Source organism: Podarcis tiliguerta (genome assembly GCF_965153285.1).
Source record: "Podarcis tiliguerta genome assembly, chromosome: Z".
NCBI lineage: Eukaryota > Metazoa > Chordata > Lepidosauria > Squamata > Lacertidae > Podarcis > Podarcis tiliguerta.
The window spans coordinates 31,285,287-31,307,383 of record NC_139553.1 but is presented as its reverse complement, the minus strand read 5'-3'; the positions used below and the strand labels follow the sequence as shown (position 1 = coordinate 31,307,383).

At 44.4% G+C, this 22,097-nt stretch overlaps 1 protein-coding gene across 2 annotated transcripts in view; it reads left to right on the top strand.

Moving 5' to 3' along the window:
- The first annotated feature begins 17,015 nt into the window (after positions 1–17,015).
- LOC310669839 (putative G-protein coupled receptor 34) overlaps positions 17,016–22,097 on the top strand; it is a 334,470-nt gene continuing 329,388 nt past the window's right edge. Inside the window, exon 1 of one of the 2 annotated variants that reach the window (XM_083424265.1) lies at positions 17,016–17,037. The gene's annotated coding sequence lies outside the window, so the exon portion shown is untranslated. The remainder of the gene's footprint in view (positions 17,038–22,097) is intronic. The other variant, XM_083424263.1, reaches the window with a different exon arrangement.

Sequence of the window (22,097 nt, the reverse complement as noted above, 5' to 3'; positions counted from 1 at the left end):
ACTTCTTCCTTCTTGTTGTGTTGTTATAATTTAATAATTATTCAATTGCTTCCATTATTATTTTCTTGCTTACCCTGCACGTTTTACACATTTTCTATTAATATTTCAATTCCGGGACCATATTTTTTCATGTTTTTCTTCACACTATCCCACTTTCTAATTATTCTCTGATTTGAGTGGCCTTGCCGAGTTTGTTTTGCCATTCTAATAGTGATGGGATATTCTGGCAGCTGCTGTGGTGTAAAGAATAGATTTTTCTTGTCTTTGGGGACGTCATTAGATATTAGTTCGAAAGATTTCATGAGGTGATCTACAGCAGGGTTGGGCAGGATAATAGCCCAAATACCTAGAAACATAATCAATTATAACACAAATATATTGCTTCCCAGTACCGGTTTTAATGGTTTTGTGCCACAGACTGTATCTAGATGTGGTGATTATTGCTTTGGTTTTCCTGATTATTCTGTTAGGGCTTCTGTTATTTTTTCCAATGTTTCTTTCACACTACATTACTGGTTGTACCATGGAACTTTGTTTTTTCCATCTTTTACAACGGAAATGGGGCTGCTGCAGTTGGAAAGATGCCTTACTTGGTTATATGGCACAAATGGTTGAAGCCCCATGGTATTAAAGTTTAAGACATGCCTGCAAGGAGCACTCTGAATGTTCTGCCATTGGGGGGCAATCAAACTGCAGAATGTCTTAGCTTTTTCTGTCTCTGTGTTCTGAGATGTGCATCCTCAGAAAAGGTTGAGCGCTTTAAGTGACACAAAAGTTCTTTGATGGCAGTGTGTGAATTGAGGAGGAGATTATACATTTCAGATAGATATTTTCCTTTAGGCAGGATTAGAGTTCCCTTTAGTTTTGATATTTCTGCAGCAAACCCTATTTTCCTTGTCTTTCATTCAGTTGGAAGTATTGGAGCCAGCCTGTCAAATATATATGGATGTGAAAGTCCTTTCCTCTTAATGTATTAACTTTCCCCTCTAATAACATTTTATCTGTTGCCCAATTTCCCTTCATGTTTTTTTTCTTAACGCCAAAGGCTTCGATGGTTTAAATGCACCAAGGGGTTGTAGGTTCCAGGAGATATTTTATATTTCATCCATGGTTTATCTAAGGTCTGAGTTGTGTGGCTGCATCTTCTGGTAAAGTGTTGGCAAGGGATTGAATCTGGGTGCAGAAAAGGAGAAGGGAGACTTGGGTTGAGGGGTTTGGGGATACCTGGCTGCGAATAACACAGGTTCATCCTCCGCAAATTTGGAGTGTGTGCAGTAACTGAAAAGTTTATTAACAGCAGGGTGTGAGCTGTGTGGCTGTACCACCTGATGGTGTGTTTGCAAGGGAATCGATCTTGCTATAGAAGAGGGCTGAAGCATACATATTGCTGATGTATGTAAAGAAACTGAGGAGAAACCTGCAATTTTTTATTTGAAAAGGAAAGATAGTACTTGAGCAGCAGCTATGAAGAGGAAAGCAGAAACTGTGGGAAATCCTGTAATTCTATTTACCTAGCATAGAGGAAGAGGGGTGGGATGGTGGGGGGCTGCGGAAACCACCCCTCTGCAAATGGCCATGTGGACCAGCAGGGCAGGGAGGACGGGGTGAATGTGGTGCCATGGCAGCCATGACGAAGACGAGAACTCGGCTCGCCTTGTTCCAGGCCTCCATTAGCAGCAGAAGAAGATGGAGGAGGAGGAGGAGGAAGGGACGGAGCAGCCAGCTCTTTGCTGCTTTCCAAGCAGAGCACCCTTTCTGGCTGTTAGGATCCCCTCCTCTTTTTTGTTAATTAATCCCTGAATGCACCTCCCTAATGACTGCATCAGATGTAGCACTGCCTTTCACTTCTCTTCTCTTGCAGAGAGAATGAAAAATCCAGATAAATGTGCTTGGGATTCTTCAAGTCCAGAATCTGTCTCTTGTGGATGCCTTGCTGGCTGATTCCAGGGGCTGCAAATGGTTTCTTTTCCCTTTTTTAAATTTTTATTTCAAAACCAAAAAATATTACCACCATCAAATTCAAAATCCATACTCATTTTCTAACACAAGCCTATTACATAGATTACCTATATTATAATATACCTAATTGCTCTAGGCTTGCTTTGCTCTATGTATATACAACACAATTAACAAATTATATTATAAATGATATTATAGGTTTCCATATACCCCCCACTCCCCTTCACCCATGTGTGATCTCAGTATTTTACTTCTTCCATCTTGTTGTGTTGTTATAATTTAATAATTATTCAATTGCTTCTATTATTATTTTCTTGCTTACCCTGCACGTTTTACACATTCTCTATTAATATTTCAATTCCTGAACCATATTTTTTCATGTTTTCCTTCACTCCATCCCACTTTTTAATTATTCTCTGATTTGAGTGGCCTCTAATAATTGCTGTAAATTTTGCCATTTCTACAAACTCGCTGAGTTTTTTTGCCATTCTGATAGTGATAGGATATTCTGGCAGCTGCTGTTGTGTAAAAGAATAGATCTTTCTTATCTTTGGGAATGCCATTAGATATTAAGCCGAAAGATTTCATGAGGTGATCTACAGCAGGGTTGGGCAGGATAGTAGCCCAAAATCTTTTACAAAGAACTTGTTGTTCCATGAAACTGTGTTTTTTCCATCTTTTACAAAGGAAATGGGGCTGCTGCAGTTGGAAAGATGCCTTACTTGGTCATATGACACAAATGGTTGAAGCCCCATGGTATTAAAGTTTAAGACACGCCTGCAAGGAGCACTCTGAATGTTCTGCCATTTGGGTGCAATCAAACTGCAGAATCTGAACTACACACGGGCTGATAGCCTGCTATTCACCATTGAATTTTTCTTGAAAAATCTGTGGGCCTGGTGTGACATAATATCAAATTTCATTGGACAACATTGGTTTTCACACATGCATGCTTCTCTTCCCCCCCTTGAAAATGGAAGTGAATAAGTCAAGATAAAGGGAGGAGGGGAGGTTATCTCTGCTGCTGCTTTTCTAACAAATATTCTAAATTGCTAAATTGGTTGATGCACAAGGTTGTTGTCTTAATTACAAAAAATTCAAATGACAATATAATACAGAGACTTTTTACACACAGAAGTTTAGAATGGTTTCCTACCAGAAGGTAAAGAAAAAATATTCTTTTTTCCTTTCTTTATTAATAAACCACTTATTCGTTTTTTAAGCAATTGTTATACAAAGTTGCAGGTTCATGCACAATTTTCCCTCAATAGGTTTGCTCTTTCCCCCGCCCCCCCTTTTCTTATCTTTTCTTTTTTTGCTAAGTGCAAATACTAGATTTCTCTCTCCACCTTTTAAGGCAAGTTAAATGTGACATTGCAAATTTAAATTCCTTCTTTATATCTCCAGCACAGTATAATCTCAGTCCAGTACTTAACAATCCTGACACAGCAAAACTCACAGTATCAGGAGCACACATTGTCTTACTTCCAACCTTGTTGTCAGTGTGTGAACTGAGAGTTTGTGTTTTTGTGTGTGTGTGTGTTGGGTGTGTTGGGTGTGAGTGTGCTTTCCTTGTATGGACTTGGAGTCTGCAACCTCCTTCCTTTATTTGCACCTCTAGTGGACACCAATCAATCCTAGAGTGTCACTCCTACGCACTAAAGAAAATTCTGTAACCCTTTTTAAAGTTTCCCAGGAACTTTTATCTGTTTCTTAAAGAACGTTTTCCTAACGTTCTGTATTTTGATGGATTGATTATTGTTTTTGTGTACCTGATTATTCTTTTAGGGCTTTTGTCCCCCCCCCCCAAATGTTTCTTTCACACTACATTACTTGTTTTGCCATGGAACTGTGTTTTTTTCATCTTTTACAAAGGAAATGGGGCTGCTGCAGTTGGACGATGCCTTACTTGGTCATATGGCACAAATGGTTGGAGGCCCATGGTCTTAAAGCTTAAGACACGCCTGCAAGGAGCACTCTGAATGTTCTGCCATTTGGGGGCAATCAAGCTGAGAATGTCTTATCTTTCCCTGTCCCTATGTGTTCTGAGGTGTGCTTCCTCAGAAAAGGTTGAGCGTTTTAAGTGAGACAGAAGTTATCTGATGGTAGGGTGTGAATTGTGGAGGAGATTATACATTCTAGATAGATATTTTCCTTTAGGCTGGATGTGATTTCCCTTTAGTTTTGATATTTCTCCATTAAACCCAAAACCAGCAGCAGAAGCAGGACTGGACGGAGCAGCCAGTTCTTTGCTGCTTTCCAAAACTGAGGATTTTGCTCTAGTTTGCTCTAGTTTGAGTTGCCAATCATTCTGGTTGCTTCCTCTTGGTTAAAAGTTGTTTATTTGATTGGAAACCTGTTATGGTGAGAGGAATAAATATAATAAAGGAGGAATAATTCAATCTTGGTGTAGAAAAGCCCAGAAACTGTGCAAAACCCTGTAATTCTATATTAGGAAAATAGCAGCAGAAGCATAACGGGACGGAGCAGCCATCTCTTTGCTGCTTTTCAAGCAGAGCACCCTTTCTGACTGTTAGGATCCCTTCCTCTTTTTTGTTGTTTAATCCCTGAATGCACCTCCCTAATGACTGCGCCAGATGTAGCACTACCTTTCACTTCTCTCCTCTTGCAGAGAGAATGAAAAATCCAGATAAATGTGCTTGGGATTCTTCAAGTCCAGAATCTGGCTCTTGTGGATCACTTGCTGGCTGATTCCAGGGGCTGCAAATGGTGTCATTGTACCTCCTGAAGGAGGCATTCCTGGCTGAGAGGCATGCAAATGCACCCTCAGCAAATGTGGAGTGGTTGAAGTAACTGAAAAGTTCAGTGCTGGCAGGGTTTGAGTTGTGTGGCTGCAGGTATCCGATGGGGTGTTTGCGAGGGATTCAGTCTTCTTGGAGAAAAGGAATGAGAAAGCACATGAAGATTGCGGAAAAACTTGGAATGTATCATAATGCAAAGTACCAATATTGCCGTAGTAAAACAAGACAAGCTAAGAAGAGTCACTCAGGATATTCAGGATTGAACCACACACGTTTGGTGGGACATCTTTTAAGGATAGAGCCCTACCATGACCAACATTTTAAAATTGGCTTGGCACCCTGTGATTATACTGGTTTTTGGTATTTTGATGTTGCTTATATTAGTATGTATTTTATATGTTAAAGTTAAGCATTTGTATGGGAAAAAGGTATAGATTTTTTTCCTCAGAGAGGAAAGGAGGAACAGATTACCTAAGCATGGAAGAGGTAACCGTGTTGGACCAAGGGGTGGAGTTTATGGGCAATCTATCCGGAAGACATTTGTATTTCGAGGAGTTAGTGGTCTGACATGGTTACCCTTCCTGCCTTCTCTCCCTTCTCCCTCTCGATTTCCTGAGCCTTTTATCGGGAGATTTTTAATGCTGGATGTTTTTAGATATGCTGTAAGCCCCCCAGAGTCCCTTGGGAAAGCCAGCCCAATGGGTGGTGATAAAGATGATGATGATGATTTATTTATGAATATAGCTGATGTGCATACAGAAACTGTGCAAAAACTTGCAATGTTTATATTTTAGAAAGATGATTACTACAATCACAGTTGCAAACACTTTCTTTTGCACTTTCTAAACAGCTAATATTATTGTCCCTTGATAAAATCAGGTTAGCCCGTGATTTCTTAGATCAAAAAAGCACTAGAAAGCAACATTTGTAAGGACAGTACAAAATAGACCAAGTGTGAAGGCTGGAGCACTTACAAGTGACGCACACAAAATGTAAGCCAGAAAGAGCAACGTGAAGGTGTTTCTATGTGATGGCTACCTTTGTGCCGCAAGGTATAATGTGCATATTGATTGGCATTCCAAACCATTCTTCTCCATGGCACGGCAAAGCCTGAGAAAGGCTTGCAGTATCACAAAGATGGCTGGGCAGCCAAGTTAGAAAAACAACCACCACCAAGCCCGCAGCACCTCCTGTATGGCAATTATGTGTGCCAGCTCTCCCGATCCCATTTCTCAAAAGCAGTCATGATGAATACAGTGCAAAGTCTCTGAGGTTTATGAGGCTCGTGCTGATCCGCTTCCTAGGCTTTAAGTTGCACCTCACTGGGTGGCAGCCTATGTAGTTTTCTGCCGCATTGCCCCTCTTAGACAGCCTGGAAACCATGTGATTCAGCTTGGACCGGATGGCAGAGTAGTGGAATTCCCTCTCCTTGTTCAGCTTGCGGAAATAGTCTGCCCTGTGGTTAGCAGCATAGTCTATGGACCTCAGGGATGACAGCGAGCCCATAGAGCTTGCCCAGGGGCACTGGGAAGACAGTGAAGAAAGCGACCGAGCGCTAGATGAAGTTGAAGTGGCCTTCCTAGAAATGGGAGCATGGGATGCTGCAAGAAAAGGAATAGGAAGGCTGCTACTTTTCAGGGGAAAGTGGTGCTTTAAACAGCTGTGCGGCGGAAGTGGAAGGGGAGGAGTGTTTTATTAGCATAGAGGTGCTCAGGAGTGTTACCTGCAGGTTCCTGATCATCAGAATAGGAGGGCTGCCTCAGGGAGCTGATTTTAGATGCCCTGAGAGGGGCAACTGGTTGTTCATGATTTTAATTTATTATTATTAGATGTTTTATGGACAAGGAGCAGGAGAGCACTGTCCCTCAGACCTTGTGTGGGGCCGGACAATATTTTTTGTGGGGAAGGAATTCCTATGCCCCACAAATAACCCGGAGATGCATTTTTAATAAAAGGACACATTCTACTCATGTGAAAACACACAGATTCCCAGACTGTCCGCAGGCCGGATTTAGAAGGCGATTGGGCCGGATCCGGCCCCCGGGCCTTAGTTTGCCTACCCATGCGCTTTGTTGCTTTCTGCCTTGTGTGCTAGAAGAAACTGGCCGCTCCTTTTCCCTCAGCAAAATGTCTTAGATCAGCTCTCAACAGTTCAGTAGGCAAGCATGATTTCATAAAGTGGATATTCCTCAAGTTTGTGCTTCTTCAGATTAATTAAAAGAGTGAAAAGTAGTGTGGCCCTTACCTGTTCTGATTCTCTCCCTATCCTCCACTTTTGCAAAGAAACAGTGGACACTTTAAACATTGCAGTTTTGTTAATTCTTAGAATTTAAGTGCTCTTCCTTGGTTCAGACGGGACACAGGTGGCTCTGTGGGTTAAACCACAGAGCCTAGGACTTGCCGATCAGAAGGTCGGCGGTTCTAATCCCCACGATGAGGGGGTGAGCTCCCATTGCTCGGTCCCTGCTGCTGCCAACCTAGTAGTTCGAAAGCACATCAAAGTGCAAGTAGATAGTGGATAGTCAGCTCCCTTGGCCAATACAGCGAGATGAGCGCCGCAACCCCACAGTCGGCCACGACTAATGGTCAGGGGTCCCTTTACCTTTACCCTTGTTCAGAAAGTGTTGGTGCTTCACAATTACTATTGTTTTGTGTTTTTGATTTTTAATTCAAGATTCTGACTGGAAGGTTTTTATTTTATGGGAGCCAAAGTTTGTGAATCACTTAATTTCTTAATTTAAAGCAGTGTAATCTAGTCTCTCTAATCCCCCAGCAGCACTCCAAAACCTGAGGCATCTTTAGTGGAGTTGTTCATTAAAATGTAGCTACCGTCTTCAATGCTGCTTTTAGACAACAAATTGTGGTCATGATGCTATAGCTAAATGGTTATGTCAAGATTCAATCTCCAACATGAACAGGCTTCCACAGAAACAAGAGGTGGCATTAAATTTAGCATTTCACAGCCTTACTAGCACATTAATAGTCTAAATATAACAATGTATAAAATAAAATCGGGCCGTTTTCCTCCTTACAGCCAGCTGCTTTCAAAGTATCACATCCCCAAACTGGCATTTCATTCTCTCATTCAAACATCTGACACCTTTGCAGTTGAAGGATTATTGTTGTTGTAGCCTCCTTTGGAATTCATTTGTTCCTGAATTTGCCCTCTCTTGTTCTAACGTGGGTAATGTGTCCAAAGTTCATTGGTTTTCCTAGCATGTTTCTGTCAAGGCTTGGAGGCTTCTTCACTTTGAGCTGGTCACCAATGCAACAATTAAAAGAAACCAGGAACTCTGTCATTGTAGCACTCAGTGGCAGCCAAATCTTCTAAACCAGCCACTCCTCTAAACACTGTAGTTTTTCTAAAATCACAATTACTTATTCCCAAGTAAGTGTGTGCTGAAAAGTAATTTCAGCCAGAGTCCCAAAGTCCCAATGAATACGAGAATGTGCAGAGTGCCACCTTCTCCTACCTGTGTAGTGTCACCTCCTATTTAGCTGAGATTGGGGGCAGAGAGGTGAATAAGAAACAGAAAAGTTTTGCTGGCTTAATTCTTGTTTGTGTGACTGCTGGTTTTAAGACTCAGATGGACAGCTGGTCTTTCCTAGAATCGCCACCCTAAATGCTGGATGTTCTTTGGAAATCAGATTATAGATTTTTGCCAAAGCTCCTGTATCTTCCTGTGCCTGTGGCTCCCACCTGCATGCTTAAGTCAGCCTTCGCTAACCTCCTGTCTTTCAGCCTGCCAGGTGTGCCTGTGCCTTTAAGGGAAACGCAGGGCTAGAAAGCAATCTGCAGGTGACAAGTCCGGGGACAGAAAGGGAAACAATGGAGACTGTTAGGGAGCCAACCCTCAAGGCAGGGTCTGGAGGAGGCTGAAAAGTTGGCGGCCATGGGGACTTTTGGATTTCCTTGGGGAACCAGGCTATAAGCTTGAATACACGTGTATTCGCAAGATATAGGGGGTTTACTTTATTGGAGGGTGTGTGGTCCCCGTGGGGGTGAAATGGGGAAGCAGAGTCCCTTTAACTCGCTGGAGTTTAAACTGGCCAGGGGGCGGGGCTGCGGATCTCTGTTTCTATCAGCTGGGGCGTCCTCGGCGTCTTCTCTACTTCCATCTGCCGGGCGCTGCGGGAGGGAGGGTGGCAATGGGTGCTTGGAGCGCGCTCGCTGCTGCACCTCCTCCTCCTCCTTGGCGAAGGGTGCGCTCCTGGCCGCGGCTCCGCTCAGCATCCGGGCGGAGCGCATCCCTGCCCTTTCCAAGTGCTGCGGGACGGCGGAGAGTCCTGGGGTAGGTAGGGGTCTGGCGGGGGATAAGGGGGGTTGGGGAGCCGCCTCGCTTCGCCTCCGAACTCCGGAGTCCCGCGCAACTTTAGAGACCCCAAACTCTCCTCTGGCTCTTCACCCCAGCCTTGGCTGTGGCTTTGGGGATGTGTCCGGTGTGTGTGTGGGTGGGGGGGTGAGCCCAGGGTTACTCTACCCGCAGTATTTCCAGGCAGGGCTGGGAAAAGAGTCGGGTCTGAAGATGCGGAGAGCACGTGTGTATGGACATGGGCCAGGGAGACGGTAGTCCGAAGCGCGCGATTTTTAGGGGGCGGGAGCTAGGCGCCCCCGCGCAGGGAACCCCGTCCCGCCCTGAGTGCCGCCAGGACCCGGCTTGGACTAGCCGCCGCGCGTCCCAGGCCAGCGTGGGGGAGCGGGATTTGCCTGCCGACCAAGCTTCTCCTGGCAAGGGCAGGCAGGGGCGAAGCGCTCTGGTGGCCTGGCTGAGTTGACGCGAGGAACCCTTCGCGCCCTGGGCACGTTGGTGGCGAGGGCAGCGCCTGGCGCGGTGGGTTGTGTTGGCCGCACGCACTCCAGCGCAAAAAAAGGACGCTAAGCCGCTGCGTCTTGGTTTCCCCCCAACTAACCCCCCATTTTTTGGCTTGAGCACCCCACGTCGAATCCCTTCCTCCTTGGTGCCTTTAGCTTCTGTGGGGAAGGTGAGGTGCAGGCAGAAGTTCCACAGGATAATCCTTGGCCTCTTTGGGTAGGGTTGGGAATGTCCCCTTGTCTGATATGATGATGGGCTCCTCACAGTCAGTACAGAACTCTGGATGCACCTGTGGTCAGATTTGGTACAGCACAGTCCTCTTTGTTGTGTTCTTGGTTTTCCTAGAAATGTTTTTTTCTAGAGCCCAACTGCTGACCCAGAGCAGCTGCAGAGGAGCAGGAACTTTTGTCACTAGGGGGCGCAAGTCTCTAGAAATCTTAAGGGCTTCCTTTCACCAGCATCTTAGTTCTCCTTAGTCCTTGAAGTGCAGCAGCCTGCCTGACCCTGGAGAGAGACTTTCTGCAGTGCAGCTATGCTGTCCATATCCTCCGTATGCTTACTTGGAATTGAGTCCTGCAGTGCTCAGTGGGATGTACTGCCTTGTCAAATGTGCCCAGGAAGAAAGCTGGCATGTGCTCCTGGGTGGCATGGCTCTCAATATTTGGCTGCTGCTGGGCTCTCCATGGCTGAACTGGGAAGTGGGAACTCTCCTGCCTGGACTTTTCTGTTGACCTGACTAAGATGGTTTGAGTTTTCATCTGGCATTATATTTCTCCCTCCCTTGCAGGGTTGGAGTGACCATATTCTGAGGCAACACGTGCAACTTGTCTTCACCAGCAGTGTATAGGAATGTCAGAGGAGCCTTCTGCACCAGGCCAAAGGGGGACCATCTAGTTGAGCATCCTGTTCCCACCGTGACCACCAAGATGTCAGCCAAAGACACAGGGCTGCTCTGTGGATGGGCAGAGCTAATGCACAGGGAAGAAGCCTCCCTGCCTGTCAGCACTGCTTGCATGGGCAGGACAGGAGTGCTTCTCAATCCCAGCTGCTGCAAACCGCAGGGGGGGGAGAGTTGCTCTTGTGCTCCTGTCCTGTTTGTGGGTTTCCTTTAAGGAGCACCCGGGTGGCCACTGTGAACAGGATGATGGAGTAGAGGGGCCAGTGGCCAGATCCAGTAGACTCTTCCTATCTGCTCTGAATCTTCCTGCACTGGTTCCTGCACGAGTTCTGGTGTTATGAGAAGGAGAAAAACACTTTTCCTATCCACTTTCTGCCAGTCTTGCAGGATTTTAGAACCTCTGGTTCCATTGCCTCTAACTTGCTTTTCCTCTAAACTTCAAAGTTCTGAAAGCTGCATATTTTCCTCCTAGGGAAGTTGTTCCATTGATACGGCTGATCTTACGAAAATGTCCTCCTTGCATTCCCTTATGTACCTGGTGGCAAAGCAAGCGTTTTGCTCTATTGGGTTAAAGGTGCTATTTGAAAACATTTCCCATTATTCTCCTAGATTTTTTCCATTCAAAGTGCAATAGTGCCATTTTTTTCACATACACCCTGTGTTGGACCTTTGCCAACATAGTGCCACCCCCCCCCCCCGAGATGTTTTGGGCTACACCAGGTTGGTGAAGCCTTCTCTAGAACTTGGGTTTGGCTGAGTCTATCAGTGGTCAGTGGCTTGAATAGCCAAATAGAACTTCCTGTTGAAGGAGCAGTCTACCTCTGAATACCAACTGCTGGGGAGCCACTTAAGAACATCCAGGGGGATCAGGTTAGTCCTTGATGGAAGCAGGGTGCTGGACAAGATACACCTTGGCTCTGACAGAGAAGGGATCCTCTTTTGAGCAGAGGCCTCACTGTGCAGCAGCTTTCACCAAGTTTGTGTCTTCCAAGTGTTTCAGATTTGAATCTCCTTTCATGTACCTTGAAGCCATTGGTTTGAGTCCTACCCCGCAGAACAGGAGAAAACAAGCTCGTTCCATCTTCCATGTGACAGCCATTGAGATATTTGAAGATGGTTATCATACCTCTTTCAAGTCTCTTTTCCAGGCTAGACATACCCAGCTGCTTCAACCGTTCCTCATAAGTCTTGGTTTCTAGACTCTTGATCATCTTGGTTGCCCACCTTGGCACAGGTTCCAGCTAGACAGTAGATGGCAAGGTTGAGCTCATGGCAAATTCAATATATTTTTCAAAACACTTTAAAAAAGTATTTTTATTTTTTTTTATTTTCAATGTTTCAAAAAGAAAAATCACAATTTTTTACACACACACACACACACACACACACACACGCTTACATAACACCATAGTCCATATCAGTACCTTTATGGGATTCCCCCGGACTTCCCTCCACCCCTCCCTTGGCTTCCAAAATTTATCTTCCTTTTTAAACTGCATCTAATTGCATTTTTCCAAATTATTGTGCTTCATTTTTATCCTTTGTTATTTTAAATTACAAGTGCTATGTCAATCCAGCCAACATTTTAAAATGTTGACAGTGTTCTTTAATATATTCTTTAGAGGTATGTCATTCTTTAGTAAATTGGTTAAACTCTTGGTGCCTGATTTTCCCGGTCCGCCTTGCCATCTCCACATATTCCAGCATCTTCATTATCCATTCTCCTTTCGATGGGGCTCTTTCTTCTTTCCATCCCTGGGTAAGTAGTATTCTTGCCGTTGTCATCGCATACATAAACAGTACTTTCTTATCTTTCAGTAATTCTTCTCCTACCAAACTTAATAAAAAGGCCTCTGGTATTTTTAAAATATGTGTTTTACTAGTGGGGTTTTTATGTGTATCTAGATTCCACCTACGGGACGCGGGTGGTGTTGTGGGTAAAACCTCAGCACCTAGGACTTGCCGATCGTCGGGTTGGCAGTTCGAATCCCCGTGGCGGGGTGCGCTCCCGTTGCTCGGTACCAGCAACTGCCAACCTAGCAGTTCGAAAGCACCCCCAGATGCAAGTAGATAAATAGGGACTGCTTACTAGCGGGAAGGTAAACGGCATTTCCGTGTGCTGCGCTGGCTCACCAGATGCAGCTTGTCATGCTGGCCCCGTGACCCGGAAGTGTCTTCGGACAGCGCTGGCCCCCGGGCTCTTAAGCGAGATGGGGGCGCAACCCCAGAGTCGGACACGACTGGCCCGTATGGGCAGGGGTACCTTTACCTTTTAGATTCCATCTTAGAGCTGTCCAATATTCCTCTTTTACTTTGCCAAAGCGCCCCAAGCCTCTGAGCACCCTAGGTTCTGCCTCTCCCTTTAGAGGACAGGCTCTGTGCCAGCCAAACATTTCCTGGCGTTCTTCTCACAGGACTGTATTTGCAGGGATGTATCCCAAGACGCCTGATGCAGTGCTTCTGGAAGATGGAGGGGAACTCCCAAGCCATGGCCTGTTCCATCATGAAGCTGCTCTTCCCATCGGCCGGTATGGAGTTGACATTCTTCGCCACCCAGAATGCAGTGGTCCTCCCAGGTAGGTGGCATTGTGGGTCTTCTTCCAGGCAGGTGGAGCTTCTGCTGTGAAGTCCTAAGGCAGGCTGGCCTTCTAGCTGGGGTTGGGCACCTGAGGCTGGGTATCTTCAGAGGGTCAGGAAGTACACACACGCCCATCCTTCTTCCTGAGTTTCTGAAATGTGGCGAAACTGTCAATATTTTTAAATACTTCTTCTCCTACCAAATATTTTTTAATGTCTTTTTTATTAACGATTTCTTGGTTTAAAAAAGTATGTGCAATGTTTCTTTTTTCAAGTTACGTTTTCTACAGGTCAGTTTCATTTTTTTTAAAAAATGTATTTTTAGTAAAGATTTTCTTGATTTACAAAGGTATGTGCAATGTCTCTGTCTCGTATTCCCCCCCCCCACGTAACACATTTTTTCCCCATTTGCTGAGACATTAGGAAGAATAGGGGGAAAGAGGTGGAGGAGGGAAAATATGAGTTCGGGTGATTCTATTTTACGTAATATATGTGGGGTTTTGTGTCAGCGTTGCTTGTGCAGGTTCTTTGCTGTTCGCTTGTCTTCCTTTGGTGGTGAGAGAGGTTGGGGTTGGCCTAGGGTGTGGCTGTTCATTTGTGGCTGGCTGTGTTGGTCTTTGTTTTCATGTTTGAGTGGGGTGTGTGTGTGTTTTGGATCAGGTTAGCCATATTGATTTGTATTCTGTTGGTGAATTTTTGTCATTGTCTTGTTGGGCTATGTATGTGATAAAGGGGAGCATCTTCTATTTGTCCCTGTGTCAGTTTCAGTTTATTGGTTAATTTTTTTAATAAGGTAGTTTCCCATACTATTTGGTACCATTGGTCCATACTTATTCCTGACAGGTCTCACCAGGTTATGATGTTTCTGGCTGCTGAGAATAGGTGGGTTATGAGTTCTTCGTGATTTGAGTGGGCATTGTTGTCTTGAAAGATGTTTAGTAGGGCCAGTTCTGGGGTGATTTCTAATACTTGCTTAGTTATTTTACATATTTCTCATATGATTTTTGTTCAGAAGAGTTGGATTTGGGGGCATTCCCACCACATGTGGAGGTATGTGACCCTCTCCAGCATTTTGGTAAATTACCTGGGCTTATTAGCGCTAATTTCCTTGGTGTTAGGTACCACCTGTAGGTATGTTTCAGATTGAGTGCTTTCCTTTTCTTTGATATGGATTGAAAGCAGGGTTTAGACCATGTTCTGGTCCACTGAGTGGGGTTAATGTCATAGGAGGTTTTTGGGGATGGTTTTTGAAGGTTGTCAGGGGCCTGGTTGCTGCTGATTTTACTACTGGATTGTTTAAGAGGGCATGTAGTTGGTAGTGTGTTAACCAGGGCATTTGGGCGTCTTCTAGTTTGTCTTGTATTTCTTGTGTTGGCAAGGGTTTGCCATTTTTATAGCGGTCGGTTAGGCGATATAAGCCTTTTGTTTGACAGGTTTTTATCTGGAGGTTTTGTGCTGTGTGATGGAATAATGGGTGGTGTGGCAGGGGAATTTGTGGGGATGGGGTTGGGGACACTTTGCCTATTTCTGCTTTCCATGCTTTAAGCATGGTCTGTGTGTAGTTTGTTTGGAATTGGGTATGCTGTGGTGCAGGTATTTTCAATTGTGTCTCTCTCCAGGTGTATCCACTGTTTTGTTTCATCTTCTAGTATATATGGGATTATGTAGCATACTTGTCTGGCAATGTATGTTGGGGATTCCCCATCCTCCCTCTGTGGAGAGGAGGTGCAGGTATTTGGGGCTTATTCTTGTTTTTTTGTTTGAAATAGGTAGGTTAGTTTTGGGAGGGTGATCATTTTGATCATGGTTATTTTGTCTGAGAGGACGTGGGTGGCGCTGTGGGTCAAACCACAGAGCCTAGGACTTGCCAATCAGAAGGTGGGCGGTTTGAATCCCCACGACAGGGTGAGCTCCCATTGCTCAGTCCCTACTCCTGCCAACCTAGCAGTTTGAAAGCACGTCAAAGTACAAGTAGATAAATAGGTACTACTCCGACGGGAAGGTAAATGGCGTCTCCATGTGCTGCTCTGGTTTGCCAGAAGCGGCTTAGTCATGCTGGCCACATGACCTGGAAGCTGTACGCTGGCTCCCTCGGCCAGTAAAGCGAGATGAACACTGCAACCCCAGAGTCGGTCACGACTGGACCTAATGATCAGGGATCCCTTTACCCTTTACCTATTTTGTCTGAGAGAGTGAAGTTGATGTTGTTCCATCTCTTTAGGTCTTCGTTAATTTGCTGCCAACAAGGGGTTGTAGTTGTGGAGGTATACTTTATTGAGGTTTCAGGTTCTTTGCACCCTATGGTATCTGAACTTGCTGTGGCAAAGTTTTATCTTGGTGACGTTAGCGAGTTCTTTTTGGGTATGGGAAGCACATAGCTACCAACTATGCAAAATTTACCTGTAGGCCCAAAAACATTGCAAATGTGTTGAGTTCTCTGATTAAGGAGGTTGCTGTGTTTATGGGGTCTGGTGCTGTCATCTGCAAAGAGTCCTAATTTGTAGGTTTTGCCTTTTATTTCCACTCCCTTGATGTCTGTGGCTGCTCGGATTCAGATTGCTAAAGGGTCCAGAGCCAGGATGAATAAGAAGAGAGACAGTGGGAATCCTTGTTTTGTGCCTTTTTGGATTGCTATGGTATTAGAGTCCCTATTGTTAGTCCTCCATATTGCTGGGGCTTGGGAGTTTATTTGATTGAGGATTTGCAGGAAGTTGGGGCCAAATTTCACGTTAGTACTGCTAATAGGTATTTCCACTCTAAGCAATCCAAAGCATTGTGGGTGTTTAGGGGCATAATTGTCAGTGGGCATTTAGTTGCCGCGCTGTGTTCAGTAGTTTCCTGATGGGATCTGTTATATTGCAACCAGGGAGAAAGCCAGTCTGGTCTGGGGAATTTTTTTGTGTAGGAAAATTTTTAGGCGGTTGGCCAAGTTTGATGTGAATATATTGTCGTCTTGGTTTATTAATGAGACTGGGCGGTGTGATTCTACTTTGAGGCTGTCTTTCAGTGGTTTTGGGATGGAGACTATTTTGGAGAAGGTTCATGTTTCCGGGATGGGCCCCCCTTTTATGATATCATTGAATAGGCAGGTCATGTAGGACATCAGGGGTTCTTTGAATTTCCTATAGAATTCTTTTGTAAAGCCACCTGGGCCTGGAGCTTTGTATGGCTTGAGGTTATTGAGGACCATATCTATTTCCTCTTGGGTGATAGGACTGCCTATGAATTCCTGTTCCTCATCCGTTAAAGTAGGCATGGTCAGTCCTGGTGTTTATATATGAAGTGGTGTGTTTTCCTTTGACGAGGTTGAAGTAGGTCCATGTTTTGGGGATGGGCCCCCCTTTTATGATACCTTTGAATAGGCAGGTCATGTAGGGCATCAGGGGTTCTTTGAATTTCCTATAGAATTCTTCTGTAAAGCCATCTGGGCCTGGGGCTTTGTGTGGCTTCAGGTTTTTGAGGACCATATCTATTTACTCTTGGGTGATAGGACTGTCTATGAATTCCTGTTCCTCATAAGTTAAGGTAGGCATGCTCAGTCCTGGTGTTTATATATGAAGTGATGTGTTTTCCTTTGATGAGGTTTCCTAATTTATGCCATACAGACATAATGTAATTGCTTTTAAGCTATCTTGCTTATCTACAGTATAGGGTGATTCCTTGCCAACCCCTCTGGGTTGCCCTGTGTCTCTCACCTTGTATTGTCTATCTAACCAATGTAGTTGTGCTGTCCTAGAGTGTGGTGGGTGGGGGAGTAGGGGGTTAGAATTAGATTTCTGTTAAAGAGTGGGGGGGGGGGTAGATTGCAGAAAATATCCTCTATGTAGTCATATAGGTTTTTATTTGGGGTTTCTTGGGCCATCTGGCATTTAGCTGTTTGGTCCTAGGTCACAGCTGGTGTGGAAGTACTTCTGGAAGATGGAGGGGCAATACCGAGCCATGCCCTGGTCGATCATGGAGCTGCTCTTCCCATCAGCCGGTATGGAGTTGAAGTTCCTTGCCACCCAGAATGCAGTGGCCCTCCAAGGTAGGTGGCATTGTGGGTCTTCTTCCAGGAGGGTGGAGCTTCTGCTGAGAAGTCGTAAGGCCTTCCAGCTGGGGTTAGGCACACGAGGCTGAGTATCTTCAGAGGGTCAGGAAGGACACACACACCCATCCTTCTTCCTGAGTTTCTGAAATGTGGTGAAACTGTTAATATGAGAGCTTAGCAAAATGAGTAATTCCTTTTTAACTAGGCCTTCGTTTTTTAACCAACTGTGGACTACTAAAGTGGGCGGGATGTGGGTTTCCTTTCAATTTCCCCCAAACATTTATTATATACTGATTTGAAAGAAAAATATTCAATCTAGGTCAGAATCGGTAGACCATCATAAATGTAGAAGCAATGGCCCAGGGGCCATACTATATAGTATTACCTGAAAGTCAACTTGATTTATTTATCTGGTTATCACAGCAAACACTGCTGTTTTAATGCAGGAACTCACATTGTGCGCCCTCTGAATTAAGGGGGGTTTGACCTGTTTTTGGTTCAGTAATGTGAACAGTTCTAGTGTGTGTCCATGTCTTACTAAACACATAACAATGCGCTGTACAAATTAATTGAAACAATGAGTTTCACACAATACTTTATTGTACAAAACTCACACAGAGATGTACAAAACTCACAGACATGTACATTATTAATGGATATGACCTCTGCTATTTTTAAGCAGCATTTGAACACAGTTTGGCATGGAGTCTACTCATTTTGAATGGTTACTGTTGATTTTCGGATCCCTGTACCACACTTGAATCAGCGCCTGAATGAGTTTCTCCATAGTCATACAGTTTACAGCACAGAGGAGACTTTTGCATATAGCCCCCAAATTCTCAATGGGATTGAGACACATCCGGGGAATTCCCTGGCCAATCAAGTACCTGTATTTGCTGCTCTGTTATGAATTTCTTCCCCACTTTTGATGTGTGACAGGGGGCTAGGTCCTGCTCCAGTATCCCAGTACTGTCAGGATACTACTTTTCCAGCTCTGGAGTAACTCTTTCATAGTACCATTGGTGGGACATATTTTCAGGATGGAGCCCTACCATGACCACTTTTAAAATTGGTTTGGCACCTTGTGATTATACTTCTATTTGGTATTTTGATGTTGCTTATATTAATATGTATTTTATGCCATTATATTTAAATTAAACTTTTGTATGGAAAAGTGGTGAATTTTTGTTTTACTCAGAGAGGGAAGGAGGAACAGATTAGCTAAGCTAGGAAGAGGTAACCGTGTTGGACCAAGGGTGGAGTTTATGGGCAATGTATCCGGAAGACATTTGTATTTCGAGGAGTTAGTGGTCTGACATGGTTACCCTTCCTGCCTTCTCTTCCTTCTCCCTCTCGATCTCCTGAGCCATGAATCAGGAGATTTTTAATGCTGGATGCTTTTAGATATGCTGTAAGCCCCCCAGAGTCCCTTGGGAAAGCCAGCCAAATGGGAGGGGTATAAAGATGGTGATTTATTTATTACATATAGCTGATGTGCATACAGAAACTGTGCAAAAACTTGCAATGTTTATATTTTAAAAAGATGAATACTACAATCACAGTTGCAAACCCTTTCTTTTTGCATGGTGCCTAGTCACTGATCTAAGTGACAGTGGACGGTTGTATAGGAGCTACTCCTGGATCACACTGGGTTGATGGCATTCACTGTGCCATCAACTCAATATTTTTTAAAAAATGATCACCCTCAATGTGGGGTGGAATTTAGTTCACAAGAATGGTCAATTTCAATCCAGTGCTTTTCATAACCAAGTGGAATAGTGAATAGAGAAATGAGAGCCGGTTTCAGCCTTGCCAGCCCATTGAACAAGGCATCTACATAGGTGAAGAGCCACACCCAAACCACAAACTTCAGGGATTTCACTCAAAACACATTAAAAAGGAGCCCTAAGATATGGCAATAGCTGTTGGAAAAGTTACAAATCACTGCACATTGTCTTTGTCATTGTCTTTTGTTAGCCATCTGTTATCAGGCCATCAGCTGCATAGAAAAAAATATTTTTCTATGTTCCTATATTGGGACAAAAAAGAGAGAGACACTAGCGGGTTTTTTAAACAAACTAAACAGCTAATATTATTGTCCCTTGGTAAAACCAAGTTAGCCCATGATTTCTTAGACCAAAAGAGCACTAGAAAGCAACATTTAGTACAGAATTGGCCAAGTGTCAAGGCTGGAGCACTTACAAGTGATGCACACAAAATGTAAGCCACAATGAGCAACGTGAAGGTGTTTCTATGTGATGGCTACCTTTGTGCCACAATATATAATGTGCATATTGATTGGCATTCCAAACCATTCTTCTCAATGGCACAGCAAAGCCTGAGAAAGGCTTGCAGTATCACAAAAAAAAAAAAAAAAAAAAAAAATCACTAGAAATCAACATTTGTAAGGGCAGTACAGAATTGGCCAAGTGTCAAGGCTGGAGCACTTACAAGTGATGCACACAAAATGTAAGCCACAAAGAGCAACGTGAAGGTGTTTCCATGCGATGGCTACCTTTGTGCCACAAGGTATAATGTGCATATTGGTTGGCATTCCAAACCATTCTTCTCCATGGCACGGCCAAGTTAAAAAAACCACGACCACCAAGCCAGCAGCAACCCCTGTATGCCAATTGTGTGTGCCAGCTCTCACGATCCCATTTCTCAGAAGCAGTCATATGATGAATGCAGTGCAAAGTCTCTGAGGTTTATGAGGTGATCCGCTTCCTAGGCTTTAAGTTGCACCTCACTGGGTGGCAGCCTATGTAGTTTTCTGCCACATTGCCCCTGCTAGACAGAATAGAAACCATGTGATTCAGCTTGGACCGGATGACAGAGTAGTGGAATTCCCTCTCCTTGTTCAGCTTGCGCAAATAGTCTGCCCTGTGGTTGGCAGCATAGTCTATGGACCTCAGGGATGTCAGTGAGCCCGTAGAGCTTGCCCAGGAGCAGCGGGAAGATAGTGAAGAAAGTGACCGAGCGCTAGATGAAGTTGAAGTGGCCTTCCTAGAAAGGCCACTTTAGATAGCACCCTCTGAATGTAAAACTTAGCTAAGGGCACATGACTTGTGTGGTTGAGGTTTGCACTTCACCCTGGGGTTGTAACTTGGACATTTGCTGAGGGGTCAAGAGGTGAGGAATTTGAGTCTGGTCCTTCCACAGGTTGGGAAGAAGGAGGGGGGAGGCTGTCCCCAATCTGAGAACAGGACAGCGTTTCCTTCCCTTCCCTCCTTCTTCACCGCCCCCTTATAACATGCAGTGAATCTTATGTCTTCCCTCCACAGCCTTTCCCAGTCATTTTGATATTTCTACAGGATATTTCTATTTGATACTTCTACAGTCATTTGTGGCCCCATAGCAACAGCCTGGCTGTGGGGGATGCTGAGCCCCTCAATATTGGGGGAACTGAGCACCCTGTCTAGAAATACTGAGGGGGCTGAAGCCCTGGGTGGCCAGGAGGTCTGGTCAGTGTGCCCTGACTTGTACCTGCAGTCAGTGATTCTGACCAACTAAGGCACCAAGTCCTCAGCACAGATTTCGCTCTGCTGGGATCAGGAGATTCTGTAAATAGCAGGAGCATGAAGAATTTGATGGTTTTGTGCCATAGACTGTATTTAGATGTGGTGATTACTGCTTTGGTGTTCCTGATTATTCTGTTAGGGCTTTTGCCCCCCCCCAAAATGTTTCTTTCAAACTTCCATACCTGTTCTGAAATGGAACAGTTTCCACACCATCTTGTACAAAGGAAATGGGTCTGCTGCAGTTGGAAAGATGCCTTACTTGGTCATATGGCACAAATGGTTGGAGCCCCCTGGTATTAAAGTTTAAGACACACCTGCAAGGAGCACTCTGAATGTTCTCCCATTTGGGAGCAATCAAACTGCAGAATCTTTTAGCTTTCTCTGTCCCTATGTGTTCTGAGGTGTGCATCCTCAGAAAAGGTTGAGCGTTTTAAGTGAGGCAAAAGTTCTTTGATGGCAGGGTGTGAATTGTGGAGGAGATTATACATTTTAGATAGATATTTTCCTTTCGGCTGGATTAGAGTTCCCTTTAGTTTTGATATTTCTCCAGCAAACCCTATTTTCCTTGTCTTTCATTCAGTTGGAAGTATTGGAGCCAGTCCGTCAAATATATATGGATTTCAAAGTTCTTAATTTATTATTTTCCGCCCCTAATAACATTTTATATGTTGCCCAATTTCCCTCCATCTATTTCTTCATAACGCCAAAGGCTTCAATGTGTGAAATGCACCAAGGGGTTGTAGGTTCCAGGAGATATTTATATTTTATCCATGGTTTATATAAGGTCTGTGTTGTGTGGCTGCATCTTCTGGTAAGGTGTTGGCAAGGGATTGTATCTGGGTGCAGAAAAGGAGAAAGGACACTTGTGTCGAGGGGTTTTGGAAGCGTTAATGATTCTGTACAGACATCAGCTACATGAACGTTTCCAAAACCCCTTAACACAGAGAAAAAGCTAAAACATTCTGCAGCTTGATTGCCCCAAATGGCAGAACATTCAGAGTGCTCCTTGCAGGCGTATCTTAAACTTTAGTACCATGGGGCTCCAACCATTTGTTTCATAGGACCAAGTAAGGCATCTTTCCAACCGCAGCAGCCCTGTTTACTGTATTGTTTCTGTTCGAATGAGAGGGGGTGTTAGGAAAACATTCTTTAAGAAACAGATAAATGTTCCTGGAAGCTTTAAAAAGTCTTTCCAACTGCAGCAGCCCCGTTTCATTTGTAAAAGATGGAAAAAACACAGTTCCATGGTACAACAGGTAATGTAGTGTGAAAGAAACATGGGGGGGGGGGGGACAGAAGCCCTAACAGAATAATGAGGAACACTAAAACAATAATCACCACATCTAAATACAACCTACGGTGCAAAACCATTCAATTCTACATGCCCCTGCTGTTTGCAGAATCTACTGATCCCAGCAGAGCTAATTCTCTGCTGAGGACTTGGTGCCTCAGTTGGTCAGAATCACTGACTGCAGGTACAAGGCAGGGCACACTGACCAGACCTTTGATTTTTATTTTTGTTTTGTTTTCAAATAA